Source organism: Vespula vulgaris, chromosome 21, assembly GCF_905475345.1.
Source record: "Vespula vulgaris chromosome 21, iyVesVulg1.1, whole genome shotgun sequence".
Taxonomy (NCBI): domain Eukaryota; kingdom Metazoa; phylum Arthropoda; class Insecta; order Hymenoptera; family Vespidae; genus Vespula; species Vespula vulgaris.
Window position 1 is genome coordinate 1,848,893 of NC_066606.1, and position 16,338 is coordinate 1,865,230.

The 16,338-nt window shown below is 35.5% G+C and overlaps 1 long non-coding RNA gene across 3 annotated transcripts; it reads left to right on the forward strand.

Annotated features, from left to right (window-relative positions):
• The first annotated feature begins 137 nt into the window (after positions 1-137).
• On the forward strand, positions 138-15,289 carry LOC127071334 (uncharacterized). Of its 3 annotated transcripts, none has more exons than XR_007784964.1 (4): positions 138-729; positions 886-1,540; positions 6,565-6,939; positions 14,959-15,289. It is a non-coding gene; the product is annotated as an uncharacterized LOC127071334 (long non-coding RNA). The 3 variants fall into 3 exon arrangements; XR_007784965.1 differs by having other exon boundaries at positions 886-1,536; XR_007784966.1 differs by having other exon boundaries at positions 886-1,532.
• The last annotated feature ends 1,049 nt before the right edge of the window (positions 15,290-16,338 follow it).

Sequence of the window (16,338 nt, forward strand, 5' to 3'; positions counted from 1 at the left end):
GCATGCATAGGATTATCTTCGAGAACCTGGACAATAGTGACCTAATCCATTTACAAAGGAAACGAGCTACTTTTTCCTAAGTGTCTAACGTACTTCCATCGTCGTAGCGACACGAATTAGAAGAGAAGAAAGAAGAAGAAGAAGAGTAGAGGAAGACAACGCTACGACTTTCTATTTCTCTATTCTACCCCCACTCTCGTGCCTTTTAGCTTCTGTGCCTGTTTGCTCGAGTTGAACGAGCCTAACGAGGAACGATAAGAAAAACGTCCGAGCTTTTACAAGATAATCTAGAATAAACGTTGTGCTATATTCGAGAGGATCTTATCGTACGATCATCCTACTTTATGCACGAGATATATGTACGTATCTATGTATATCTTCTTTAACCATGTGACTTCACTCCCACAGGTATATCAAAGTAGAGTAAGGAAAGATTTAGAAAAGAAGAACAAAAAAGAAAAGAAGGAACTTTTGTACGTCGAACATAGTTACGATGCCTATATTATATTCGCAATATTACGATTAATACTGTATCTATATACGTACGTATGTATGTGCGATATAATTGGATAAAGTAATTGAAAAAAATGTCCAAATGCTTGGCAACACGAAAAAAAAAGGAATACATACATATGTGATTACACGTTTTATCTGAAAACGAGATTAAATACGTAAGATTGAATCGTTGCAGTGGACGTTTCGAAACTGGGAGAATGTGTCGTTTAACAGGTAAAATCTATCGGGAGAATAAAGTTAACGCAACATTCTGTGAGATACTTTGGGTCAAACGATGCTATCTGTCTCTATCTACGCACATATATATATATATACATATATATATATATATATACGTACACAGATATAAACGTATGTACTTATGTGTAGATACCTACGTCGTCGGTCCAACAACACGCGGCGTACACGATCGACGGACTTTTGTTCAACTGGAGAAGCGTCAGCAACAGCAGCAGCAGCAGCAGCAGCAGCACTAACACCAGCACTAGTAGTAACGAGAACAAGGATGACGACGCTGACGTCGACGTCGACGTCGACGTCGACGTCGACTACGACGACGACGACGACGACGACGACGACGTCAACGACGACAACAACGATAACGTCGGTGTCTCTGACTGCACTCTCTGCAATGTCTGCTGCTGCTGCTGCTGCTGCTGCTATCAGTGATGGTGGTGGTAGTATTAACGATGGTGTTGGTGTTGGTGTTGGTGTTGGTGTTGGCTTGGTTTGGTGTTGGAGTTGCTGCTGGTGCAGTAGTAGCTCTCACGGAACAGACGAATATAGTTGGACCGGTGCAAACATTACCGTGTCGAAGTTAACCGTGTAAACGCATCTGCTTTGTACTTGCGGTATGCCTAGTCGAGAGCCAACCGCCGATTATATCGTCTCTTCTGTTGAAATTCGTGGATTCTTGGCTGAAATGCCATGTGCCGCGAAACTCTCGCCCGGAATCGTACGATAGAAACAAAGTTTACACCTTCGCGGACCGTTAAAATGGATTCAACCCTGGTAACGTACGTACGTATGTATACTTTGCTTAGATACTTGTTTAGAGTTTCTCTCAAACGTTCCAAAACTATATACACATGTGTATGTCTCTGCACATACGTACATTTATATATAAAACAAAGAGATGTTAAACGATTCACGGTACGGTTTAAAAGTTACACGAAAAAGAACGAAAATCTTAATTAACATCCTCGTCGATCTGATCTCTTCTTTGAAGAGAAAAGAAGAACAAAAAAAAAGAAAAAAAAAATTGAAAAGAAACCATCTATCGTATTCGTCTAAGAAAGAAAATTTCTTATAAAAATTGTCTTTAACGTCGGGTTTAATATCTAGGTTACAAACGATATACGGTTGAACGGACAAACGAGACCCTCCAAACGTATTCGAAGCTTCGTATTCGAAACGATCCGTCGTCGTAGAAAGAGAAGAATTATGGATAAAGGAGAGAAAACGTAGTTACCTATTTATTACCTTTCCTATCTCGCTAACTCGAATCCTCAGGACAAACAACGAAACTTTGGCCCGAACGGCGCGAAAACTTGGAGAAATTCGAATCCTGGACAAAGCTTATCTGTTCACCTAAATTGCCTCTGTTAAGGTTCCCACTACGTTTGCTAGCTTATCCAACGAGTCAAAAGAGAGTAGATTAGGTGGGGGTAAATGATCTAGGAGGGTGAGGTTGCTAGAGAGGTGGTAAAGGGGTTTGAGGGAAAAGTGATTCAACTACAAAGTGCAAGAACTGCATCTGGGAAAAGCATCGAATTTACATCCGTTCTTAGAAGAAATACCATACAATGTACTTACCAATACCCGACAGAAAGCAAAGCACGCTCAATCGGTCGGTCGGTTTGGTTGTTTGGTTGTTTGGATGGTTGTTTGGTTGGTTGGTTGGTCGCTAGCTCGCTCGCGCACCAATCCAATCTCGGAAATGCACAGGGATAAATTTGATGTGCGTGAACGGAAAAATGAGAGGAAGGTTACAAATTGGTTTTCTTTACTTTGTTCTAATACGATCATTGATATATACGTGTATATATGTGTGTGTGTGTGTGTGTGTGTGCATGCATTCAACGATCTAGGAATAAGCGATAAGAAAATTATTAAAAGTAATAAAAAAGTTATTATAACATTTGTAAATGTATGTAACAAAACGATAGACTTTATTTATGATTTTTGTAATGATAATGGTTGAAAAAAATTATATATTAATTGAAAAAAAAAAAACGTAGCGACGAAATGAAATTTTTCGAAAAAAATATCGAAACAAGAGATTGAATTAATTACGAGAAAGGGTGAAACGTCTTTTTCACATTTCTTTTTTTTTTTTATTTTCACAAAAATCACGAGAGAAAATAATAATGGAATATAACAAATATGTACTTTGTAACGACCTTTTAACGACATGCATATGTTAATGAAATGTTGCCGTTGCTAGTGCTTAAAAACGACATGTTGTTTCAAACGACGATCGAGAAATAATAATTCCGCGTTATGAAAATCACATGTATACATATATATCTTTTGATAAAATCCAATATACAAAAAGACAGAGTAAAGGGACAAAGAAAAGAAAAAATATATATATACAAAAATTCTCACACGACAGATTCTTTGGATCTCTCGTCCGCCATGCTCGTTATTTGCACGACTCCGTCGAATTCATCCCGATGGAAGTTTGAATTTTATACGAATGGGAAGATCGCGCCTTTTATTTTAACGGCGGATCGTTAGTCCTTGCCTCGCCCTGATAACCGCAAATTTTCCCTTTCCTTCTTCGTTTCTTTGAGATGCAATCGCGTTTGCATCCTGATATATCGACTCTCGTTGAAAGAGAAAGAGGAAGAGGAAGAAGGAAAAGTAGAGGATGGAAGAAGGAGGAAGAAGAAGAGGAGAAGAAGGAAGGGGAAGGAAAAAAAAATATATCAAAAAGAAAAGAAACGAACGAACGAACGAACGAACGAACGAAGAGAAATGTAAAGCGTTTGTAAAACGTAAAGTATTCCTATGGAACGATCGTCACAGAAATGGAGCGTACGAAGGAGTGCCGCGGGAACTAAGGAAATGATGGGAGAGAAGAAGGCGTGTAAAGTGGAAGGAAAAGTGGTGAGGAATAGAAAAGTAACAACGCACGATTCTGGAACTCTTTTCTGGAAGGGAAGATTCGAGAAAGGAAAGCGGCGTGAAGGGTGAAAAGATAAAAAAAAAAAAAAAAAGAAAAAAAAAAGAGAAAAAATCATCCATAAAAAAAACGAGAAGATACGAACCGAGAGAAAAAAATTTATAAAAAAAAAGAAATAAAAAATAAATAAACGAATAAAGAGGAAAAGAAAAGAAAAGAAAGGGAAAAAGAAGGAACATAAAAAACAAAAAAAAATGATACGAAATCCAAGCTCGAAATGAACATATACATTTTTATGTGTATGTATGTATGTATGTATGTATATATATATGAACGGCTTTGATGTTTTTTGCTAAATCGACAAAGCGTATAGAAATACACAAACGAACGTATAGAGACACATAAATGCTGGTACACATCTCACCAAACATAGACGTACACGCACACTAGATAAACGCGCATGCACGAGCAGCAAAACGTTCGATTCCAGGCCGAAGCTCGATTGATTTCACAGTGTTGTTCCAACGGGCCCTATTGTTCCATGAAGAAGGCATTCGAAAAATCTACGTTTCACGAACTTCGTTCTATCGCGAGTTAACGTATCTACGTACATATGTACATACATCCTTTTATTTTTTTTTCATTTCATCTCGTTCCGTCTCGTTTCGTTTTGTTTTGATTTGTTTTGTTTCTTTTTTATTTATTTATTTTTTTTTGTATTTATTTTTTTCCTTTCTCTCCCCATTTTTTTCCTTTTTCATTTTTTTTTTTCTTTTTACTTTTTATTCTTACGTGTCTACAAAATGAAATGCACAGGTATGTATAATATAAATAAATATTTAAAAGGATCAGTTTGCTTCAGTTTGTTATAAAAAATTGATGGGACAGATTTAGTTTCTATTTTCCCTTTCTTTTTTTAATTTTTATTTTTATTGTTTCTTTTTTTTTTTTTCTTTATCTACGAATTTCCCCGATCGGACGGCGCCTAAATCGAACTTATCAAAGGCTTAGAAAATTGCTTCCTCCGCGTTAGGAAACATTGCCGAAATCCCGATAAGCCAGCACGTAACCTCATATATAACTACTTCCCGATGTTCCAAATGCATCGAAGGGGATGGAAGAGGAAGAAGAGGGGGTGGAAGCAAGTTAGGAGATTGAAGAGTAGTTACTCTCCTCTACCTACCGTCTCTATGGCTAGTCAATAGTATACTATCTCTATCTCTATCTCTCTCTCTCTCTTTCTCTCTCTGTACACATATGAGAAGGATATAAAATAAAAATACGAAATGATCGAAATGATCCAAACGCGAGTCCGACTATAACCGGATTAGTGATTCCAAACAAGTTCTACTACATTTATTAGTGAATTTATTTCAGTAATTTATTACTTAGTATTATTCAATTCTGTTGAAAATTTGTAACAAGAACTTCGAAAAGTATGTTTTTCGTCAGATTATTATTTGATTTCCATGGAAAGTATAATATAAATGAGTTGGTACGGTATAGAGGTTGTTAATAAATTAAGGATCGATTGAATATTTTCTTTGTTAGGAATAATAGAAAGAAAAAAAAACCAATTTTTTTTCTTCTATTGTTTTTTTTTTTTTTTATTGCTAACAAAGAACATATTCAATCGAAACTTATAATTAATCCGTAAGACGACGATGAAATAGACCGAACGCTTAATTTTCAATTTAACCATCGGTTCAATCGTCTTACTGTAGAACGAAGTCGCCATTTACCATAAACAGATTTTAATGAATTTTCGATGTCCCCGAGTGGAATTCTTTTATTTAAGGTCCAACTTCGGAAAAAAGTGACCTACAGAGTTCGTCTGAATAGTCGAGAGGAAGGAAACGGAAGGTAGTAAGAAAGGAGAACGCGACAGAAGAAAAGAGAATGAATGAGAATGTGCTTCGTGGAAAAAGGAAAAGAGAATGGTATAAAGGAAAGAAGAAAGAGAGAGAGGGAGAGAAAAGGAGGAACGGAGAAAGCAAAGAAAAAGAGAAAAAGAGAGAGAAAGGAAAAGAAAAAGAAAAGAAAAGAAAAAAAAAGCAAAATAAAAAGGGAGAAAAAGGATAGACAAATAAAAAAAACAAGAGAGAGAAGAAAAGAGAAGAACGAAGAAGACGAAGAAGGAAGCAAACCAACATTGTCCTTTATTTTCCAGGAACGAGTAGGTATGGCCGAGGGAGTAGCGATCCTATAGCTTTGATGCAATTTGAAAGACACATAACTGACGTTCAAAAGAGCAGCAAACGTCTGTATGATACCGCTTGGCCATCGTCCAGCACCCAGTCCGGTTAAACGAAGCGAATTGTCCGTGGCCGGACCTCACGAACAAAAACCTTCTCTATTCCTCTCTCTCTCTCTCTCTCTCTCTCTCTCTCTCTCTTTTTCTCTATCTCTGTATCTCTCTTTCTTTCTCTTTTTCCATGTCCACCTACCTATCTACCACCCTATCCTACTATTTCTACTATCCTACCCTATACCTCCTTTCAGGGACCGTTCTAGCTTTCCTCTTTCACGATTCTCCTCCTCCTCCTTCTCCTCCTCCTCCTCCTCCTTTTTCTCCCTACCTCACCTCTAGTTCACCTACGAAGGAGCAAGAGACATCGACATTTTTCCTTATCCCTGTTCGAAAATAAATTCCAGAATAAATATTTTCTAAACCGTAAAAGGATAACGACCATCCAGTACTACCCTCCATCCTCCATCCTCTATCCTCCAGTATCCCTCCCCACCACCTCATCATCCTCGACTCGACCCAACCCGCTCCTTCACCTACACCCTTACACTCAACTTATCTCGAGTGGATATAGAAAATATTTTGATGTCCGTAATATCATCGATGTTTATTCCTTTTTTAAATACGTCCATATTGCTTATATCTATATGTATTTCTTTTTTTGTTTTAGGAAACAATCGAAACGGAAGTGTTTCGTTACAAATGGTACGAGAAGAATATAATGTAATATGATTACTCTGTGTACGTGTGTATGAGAAAGAGAAAGAAAGACATAGATATAGAGAAAGAGAACAAAGAGAGGAAGAGACATAAAGATGTCCGATCCAAAAACGAAACGTCTCATTACATTCGGTCACTTTTATCGAAAAGAAGAAAAAAAAGAGCAAAGAAAAGAAGAAACAAGAACGAAAAAAAAAAATTGTCTTGCGATAGAACTCGTGGGAAGCCGATAGAAGGGAACAACGCCCTCGACCATGCCACCTGCACTACATCGAGGCATTCGTCCGTTGGCAAACAACGTAACAGATAAAAGTAGTTGAAGCTGGTAAATTGTTGTTTCGATTGGTCCCAGCTTACCTTTTCTTCCATTTATTTCTGATGCCTCTACGCGGCCATTGAACACGCTTTAAAACTTTTTATATCGGGTTCCTTTCCTTTTTTCACTTTTTCTCTCTCTCTCTCTCTCTTTCTCTGTCTGTCTGTCTGTCTCTTTCTTTCTTTCTTTCTTTCCTTATATCCTGAATCCTACCTACCTATATTATGTCTTATCCCTCCCTCCACCACCCTCTTCCTCTCTTCTTCTTTCCCTCGAAAACGGACGCAAAAGCGAGGAAAGATGCTTTTAGATCGAAAAGACGAAAGAGTAGCAAACGTTAAACGAAACGTGTCGTAAGAAATCGAGAACGAAGATGTTAGGAAAAGGGAGTTTAATCCTTGGCAACCGACCAATAGATAGAATTCTAAGAATTTAGAAAAACCTAACGAGATAGGTTATAAATTTGCCGGGAGAATAAATTGTCAAACGTTGTACGAGATAAGGATGGAGATAAGGAATATAGAAGAGTATCGTTTTAGAAAAGAAATTAGAATGAATATTTTTCAGTATATCGAATTTTCTCTGCGCACAACAATTTTCTCTATCCGTTCGATGTATTTCGAAATTATGTGATAAACTATATTTAATTCCGATTAATCGACGATGATATGATGCTTTCATTTTTTAGTACGAGTATCGCCTTCGTTCGTATCGCGTCAATGATGGATTTAATCTTGATGAGGCCCGAAACAGTTTTACGAATTTTTAAGAGTCCGTTTAACCCAGTTTTATAATCCCGCAGGAGATATAAGAATATTTCGATTAAACTTGATTCTTTTTTTTTGTTTTGTTTGTACCGTAGACTTAAAAAGAAATTATTAAAAACTTTGTATATGAACTTAATATGATAATTAATAAACAAAATAAAAGAAGATTTTACGCAAACACACACACACAAAGATATTTTTCTACTTTTAATAAAAAGATAAAGTAAAGAAAAAAAAAAAAAAAAAAAAGAAAGGAAGGAAGGAAGAATGATTGGGGCTCATTAGCACGATACATAAGATTCTTAGGAATCTCATCATACCCGCTTTATTTTACGAGGCAACCCTCTCGACCCCGCTCGTTCTCTCAATTCTTTCGTCGATCCCGTCCAACCCCTCGGCTCGCGCGAATGAAAAATTAAAGATCACGCCTTCCTTTTTTTCACGGGGCATTTATCAAGGCGGAGTCGTTGGAGACTGCAGGGACTGCAGAACGTAATCTTGAGCGGTTCAAAGAATACCGACGATTTCTCCGCCCCCATTTCTATCCTGTCTTACTTCTTCGTCTCTTTTTCACCCTACCCTTCCGCCCTCTCTCTCTCTCTCTCTCTCTCTTTTTTCTTGTTCTTTTTCGTTTTCTTTTACTTCCTGCTTTCACGATCCTTTTCAACGTTATTACCTTTTTCACGAGTTTCAAATCTAATTTTAAATAAACCGATCATACCGTCACGACATCCGTCGCTCTCCGTTCTTATGATAATTTCATCGAAGATAGAACTAAAAATGATGATAAAATCGAATCGTAGGTACCGTACGTTACTACTTCGTATAGAACAAACTTATATATCGTATCATTCTCTATCGTAAAGATAGAGACGATTCAAGTAGGGTCACCGAAAAATGTTCTATTGATAATTACAGTTAACGTTAATAAAAAAGGAAAAACAAAACCAAACAAAAATCGACACGAAGGAGGTAAAGACACGTTTCGAGTCTACGAGTAAGCTCGGGTTATTACCGCAAAGTTAATTTTCTCGTTTCTACAGACATACAAGAAAAACAAAGAATGAGAAAGAGATATGCTTCAGCTTTAATTAAATAATTTTATTCTGTTGATGTGCGTACGCAAGAGAGAGAGAGAGAGAGAGAGAGAGAGAGAGAGAGAGAGAGAAATAGAGAAAAATAGAGAAAAGAAAGAGGAAGAGAGGGGGAGAGAGAGAGAAAGAGTGGGATGAGCTTCCATAAAACGTACAACACGATTTAATGATACTCGTAAATATGGTAAACTTTCCTCAAGATAATTGCAAGAGTAAAAATTTACAGAGAGACTCGTTCGTTACTATTTTCTCAAGTAACGAAGAACTTGGTTGTGAACGATATATTAGTTTTAATTATGTTCACGACGTTTTAGTTATAGGCACGTACCTACCGATCTCGAGAGTATTCTCTCTCTCTCTCTCTCTCTCTCTTCCTCCTTCTCTCTTTCTCTCTCTGACAAAATACAAACTCTCGGTAGGGGTTGATTAAGTATTCGTGCTTACTACATGCAAAACTAGGAGAATGCTACGTAACTTATTACTTTCGATAGGTAGAACGCAAAGAAAAAGTATCATGGGGATGAGAGTTTTAGGATGGTGATGAGGAGTGGCGAAGGGGAAAGAGGGAAATAATAATGCGTTGTCGTCGCGTGTTTTCAAAGAAAAACGAAGTAGAACCGTACGTATGTACGTAGATATATTCTTGAACTACACCTATGTAGTATACATACTGCATAAAAATATATATATATGCATACGTGTATACATATTTATTCTTTTATCGAGATTACAAAAAAAAAAAAAAATAAATAAAAGAAAATTATTTAATCTCCTGTTCGAGTTATCGCGTTAATGTTCTTTTTGTTTTTTCCTTTTTCTCATGTCTTATTATTATTACATATACCCAGGTTCGTTACGTGCGTACGTACACGTGAGTACGTAAGTAAGTAAGCAAGTAAGTACATCTTAATCCTTAACGTAAATGGTACTTGCGTCACGTACAAATACGAAATTATAATAAATTAAATAGTTACAAAATGAAAAAAGAATGTTTAAACGTAATACAGAGAATATAATACAAATAATCGGTTGAATCAAATGTCCCTCCGCCATTAACAATGATTATCGGATAATCGTTAGAACGTTAGAACGTTAGAAAGGGTTACACGAGTAAAGTTTCTTATGAAAGGTTATATTGTTGTCGGCGAATGGTTCGTGTGTCGTTAACTTAATAGCCATTTCGTGTGGCCTATGATTACAAGGGCTTTTACGGAAAAAGAAAAATAATAAAAAAATAAAAAAATATATATATAAAAATAAAAAAATAAGAGAAGAGGAGGAAGAAAGGGGAAAAGGAAAAAGAACGAAAAAGAAAACGAAGAAAAAAAGAAAGAAAATGTGAGACGAAGGGAGAAGGGAGTCCGAGTCAAAAAGAATGAAAAATAACAAAGAGAGAAAGAGAGAGAGAGAAAAAGAGAAAACTTAAAAGGAGTAATGCCTACTACGTGTCCTTGTACGTAGCTGACAAGGATATGATGAATATCGAGTCGTGTAAGAAAGCTTAATTGCGGTTGGTAAAGACCAAGCGTTAGTTACCCATTTTCCCCTCCCCCTTTTCCACCTCTTCTATACTCACACCCCACTACTACTTTGGCTTCACGTTGAACTTTATCACCGTGGTTTTATCTCCACCACGATGATTTACTTTAATAGTCATTTACCGTGATAATTCGAATAGATTAATCGACCGCTTTCTTCTCTCGCACCTTAAGTAATCGGTTCTCCTAAGAGGTTTATATACTTATCTGCGACTAGAAAGTTACGAAAAAAGAAAGAAAGAAAGAAAGAATTCGACTTTTTCTTTAATATATGTATATATATATCTGCTGTTTTTTTTTTTTTTTTTGTAAAATTATTCGATATATTGAATATATTTGATATATTTTAAGAACGTTATTTGCAAAATTTAATCGAAGAATTTCAAAAGTTCAACAAAATCGTTCTAATCTTCAGATGATTGGGATTACGACGTCGATGAAAAAGTTATCTATACGGTTGTAACAAATCTAATCTATAATCCGTGAATGAAATAACGAAAAAAGATAAATCTTAATCGTCAATGATTTGAATGGAATCAGATACGATTATTCCTCGTACTATTATCGTCACACGAACATTTCTCAAGATATATCTCTTTTCTTTTTTTATTTGATCATTAAAAAATTACTGAAATTTTTTATCGAGAATCGCATTTTTTAATTAAACGAAAACATTACAAATCGGTTTTGTAAAGGATTGGCTTTACGATGTAATTTAGTTTTTTAATTTGTTTTTCCTTTTACTTTCTTTCTTTTTTTTTCCATTTTCTCACAATACCTTCAAGAAATATTGACACCGCAAACGCCGCACGAAACGATTCTACTTCGAATAACTCCAAAGTAGATAACGAATCGTTTTAATTATCTTTTTATCGAAAAATATTTCTCGAGCTACCTACCAAAGCCACACGCATACTTAATTTAATAAAATGAATTACGTACAAAAAAGAAAAAAAGAAGAAGAGAAAGAAAAAAAAAGAGAGAGAGAGAGAACAAAGAACCATAAAAATTGCCTCGTTTTTCTTTTTCTTTTTTTTTTTTAGTTTTTAAAAACCATCCACAGACAACACGCGATTAGTTTCGTCAAAGAAATATTGTTTTTATATTTTACTTTTCTCCTCTTTCCTTTTTTTCATTAATAAATCTAAAATAACTTAGAAATGAGGACGCAAATATTATTACGATTAATTAACTCTCGTATATCGATTAAAAACGTGAATAGGTATTACATACCAACGTAGCGGTATCTCATAGCCGTCGAGTACAATATCAAAGGGAAAAAAACTATCGATATGCGTAAAGACATAAAGAATGCGAAGTTCATATGTCATGTCCGTACTATGAAAGCCATTCCGTGTTTGACTTTCGATTCACTGAATGGTTTCACCGATACCGCCGCGGCCCAGAGTTATGCGAATATTTGACGTGCAACGATGGCTTTGACCCATCCTCGGTAGGAAACCCCTGGCTCCTCTCACCCTATCCCATCCCAACTCACCCCATCTCATCCCCATACGGAAACCACACTATACTTCCCTGCGTTGAAATCGTAGACGTCGGTTTGTTCTGTCGAGCGTAAGTTTCAGCATACTCGAAACTATCGGATCGACTGTCAAACCGAAGTACGTAATGTAGTCGAGCATAGACGTAAAGAGAAAGAGAGATACATGTATATATATATATATAGAGAGAGAGAGAGAGAGAGATAGCTCGATTTACCAACTCTCCTAAAGAGAGATCAGTAGAAACGGCAAGTAACTTTATGGAAAAGCTTAAGAATTTTCTCAAGCATTCTCGACTCGGATGAATGAATTATGGACTAGTCTGATAGCATCCCCTTTCGTCTCCCTTTCGTTTATGGAGAAATTCGCTTATCGATCTTTTATCGTCTAACGTTAGATAACTCCTAAAGGTATTTGTCTGTTGCATTCTTCCTTCTTTGCCCGATAAGTTTCTAACGATGATTTTTGTCGAATTTTCTTTAAGGAAATTCGTATAAATTCTTGAAATTGTAAATCGCGAGGAAAAACAATATCGATCCCTTGTGCTAAATATCGAATCGACTTTTTTTTTTTTTTTTTTTTTTTCTTGTATAGAAACACGTAACACGTACCTATGGAGAAACTATTAGAAGAGTTTGATAAATACCTAAAATATTTTGATCGAATAAACAAATATTTTCTACAAATGTTATAGATATCAATTTCTAACGATTCGTCTATAATCGATCGTCATTGTTAACCTTCGAATTATTAATGAAAAAAAAGAAAGAAAGAAAGAAAAGAAAAACTGACCATTAACTGAAACTCTCTAAACGGACGATCGATCAAAATGTAAAAAATGAAAAATATATTTAAAGATAAAGGAAGCAATCCTTTTATATATACATTTTTTTTTTTTTTTTCATAGAAGAGAATGCATAATCGGGGAGTGAGAGTGGGTGGTGAGAGGAGATGAAACGATTGACGCGTTCATAAATATTTAATGGATAATAATTTTTCAATGTTAACTAAGTAGCTAATTTACGTAGCATGTATGTATCTATGTACATATGTATAATACATATATACATGTATGCATCCATCCACGTATACTTGAACGTTGTCGTTTAATCACTGTCAAAACTTGCATTTCTCTTCTAGTTAGGTTCGTCCATTGGATCATATCGTATGGTATAGGATGGACGGTAAGTCTCGTAAGGAGCTTTAATACGCAGTACCGACGATAGAAGAGGGTGCAAGAGTGGGTGGTGGAGGGTGATAGAGGGTGGTGGAGGCGGAGGCCATACCGCCTGTAATGTACATAATTAATCTCCCGTGCCTGGTTTGAGCAACGACGTGGGAATAGTATCGCAGTTAGGGAACTATCTTCCTTCATCCACATACATACATACATACATACATATGTACATAGATACATACGTACGTACGTACGTACGTACGTATAATGTGTGTGTATATATATATATCTATCTATATATATATATATATATATATATAGAGATGAGAAACGTCGTAGCGCGTTTATAGGCATCGGACCACGGATCCTAATGAGCAATTAGACCGAGCACGACCGATAATATTGATACAACAGCAAACGTTGGATCTTGGAACGTGGCCAAGTGTGCTTGGACAAACCTACCACCGTCTACTCTCAGCCCTCTGTCTATTTGTATGTCTGTCTCTATCTCTCTATCTGTCTGTATCTCCTCTCTCTCTCTCTCTCTCTCTCTCTATCTACCTATCTCTTTCTATTTCTATCTCTATCTCTCTACTACATCTCTACGATAAACGCGCATAGAAAAGCTATCGAAAGCAACAAAAACGATCTACTTGTTCATCCTCCATTGTTCTTTCTTCGCTTCGTAAACTTTTCTTTCTCTTTCTTTTTTTTTACCTTTTCTTTTCTTTTATCCTCCCCCTCCAATTCCAATTCTTTTTCTTCGTTCTATCGATGCAATGAATAGACGAGAAACGAATGACAGAGAATGTCCGTTCAAGATTACAAAGGCATTGTTATGTAATGTATGTAATTTGATACAAGTGCGTATAACGAAATTTCGATATCGATTCCGTTTCGGATTTGTCGATGTAACAATTAAAAAGATTTTTTGCGAAATTGATGTCGTATCAAACAGGTATCGCCTGTTCGGTAAGATTAGTTTTTTCTTTTTCTTTGTTCTTTGTTATTCTTTTGTTGTTTTTTTTTTTTTTAATAATCGAAAGTAACTTAAAAAATAAATATTATCGAATTGTTCGTAACTTATGTCGAAGGTTCGAAGAAATGAAAAGAGAAAAAAGAAAAAAAAGGGTGATAAAGAAAATGAATACTTCCGGTGAGTTATATTCCGAGGCACGTTCGAAACGAGCTCTACACATGTAACATATTAGAGTTCTAACGATCAGAAGGAAGTACTCTTCGGGATCGTAGAAAGTTTCGAGAAAGTTGGACGTATCTAGAGAGTTGTACGGACGTTGCATGACGAACACGCGATTATCCAAACAATTTTTGCACGCGAACACTAGGCGGATCCTAGCTAGGGTGGTGAAAAGGTGGATACGCCATTACTACACGACGTCCTTGGAGATTCATCGTTCTCCGGCCGGTTAGATTTATTAGACTCCTTTTACGCTTCGATTACTTTCGAAATAGCTCGTTCGACCCCTATTTACACTTCGATAAATCCTTATTAAGTAAAATAACCAGATTTCCAGATTGATATATTCAAAAGTGATTTATATTACTACATTATTTTACTATATTATTTTATTAAATTATTATCTATTCTATTAACTATATAATATTACTATATTATTCCATTATATTATCATATTGTTATATATTATATTATTCTATTATTTTAACGTCGAGTTACCTCTAACGTTAAAATATAATTTCCAAATATTCACAACTTATAGACGTCTATATAAATACCTATGTAAATACTCTTTTATCTGACATTTATATCAGATATTCTTATATCTAACACATATGTCAGTTTTAATCGTTTTGAAATATACCGATATATTTGATAATTAATAATAATGATTTACGTCATAAGAGAATTTACAAATAAGAGAGAAATTATTATGCTATGAATTATCGTTTTTTTTTTTTTCTTTTTAACAGGAATAGATATTTCCAGCTGTTCCGGACAAGTTCCTGACTAATTCAAGAATAAAGATCTTATTTGGCAACGATAGATATCGTTCTCACGGCTGACGCAGCATCCATCTAACGATAAATAGATTTCTACGATCAAGAGAAACGAGACAACGTGAGCGAAATCGTTTGGCGGTTATTAATTCGTTCCTATTCTACGACCATAAGCGCGTTACGAGCCAAGTTTCCGCGGTCTCGCCGTGCGACTCGTAACTCATGCAACGGCAAACTTAAGACGTGCGACAGACGCCTTGATATCTCGAGTTATATTCAGTAATTACAGAAGGAGAAAGAGAGAGAAGAGAGGATGGGAAGAAAGTAAAGCGAAACGAATAATAATAATTATTATTATTATTATCCTGTTCCAAATGATCTATCCTGTCGAGGAAATCTTACAAAAAGAAAAAGAGAAGAGAATTCATTTGTCGAAAACGTAGAACGAGTAAAAGTGTGATAACGAAGAGAAGAAAGATAAGAGAAAAAAAATATGTAGCAACATGTAAGATAACGGAAGGAGATATATAGTAACAAGTGAAATAGAAAAGGACATTTATATTATAAGAAAAATAAATAACTAAGAAAAAAAAAAAGGAAAATTAATAAATTAATCAAGAAATAAAGAGAAAGGTAAGAAAAGAAAGAGAGAAAGAGAATATTATATGATAACGTTATAAAAACAATCTTGCAAGGAAAATAACAGAAATAAAACTTTGTAATGTGACAACAAAAAATTGTTAAACACGCACACACATACGAACACACAGAGTAACAAGTTCAACAACGAAACGAAAAAAATATATAGTAACAAAAGAAAAGTAAGAAAAAAGTAATAAATTAAATAAGCGAAAGAAGAGAAAAAAAAGAGAGAAAGAAAGAGAGAAATTAGATACAAGAACATTGTGAAAAGAAAGAAAGAAAGAAAGAAAGAAAGAAAAAGAAATCCGACGGAAAGAAATTCTTTTGAACAGCTTTTCTTTCGACAAAAATTTGAAATCTTTGAATTCTCGGTTGGGATGGCATATTTCTCTAGTGACTATGGAAAATCCTTTAGCTAGATCTTCAACGTCGGCCGGATAAAGTCGGTGTCTGTATATATGTGAAAAGCAGATGGAATATATCTTAAGATGGATATCGCATATAGTCAAAGAACCACTTTCCTAAGGCCAGAAGATACTGCATAAATGATACATAAACAAGTGAGAGTCAATGTTCTTTCAGTATATAAATCAGTGAGTGAATGAGTGAATGAGTGAGTAAGTGAGTGAATGAGTGAATGAATGTTTACACAAGAATGAAAATTGACGAAGAAGGTTGTTGACAACGACGTCGTTTTTACGATAGAAAACC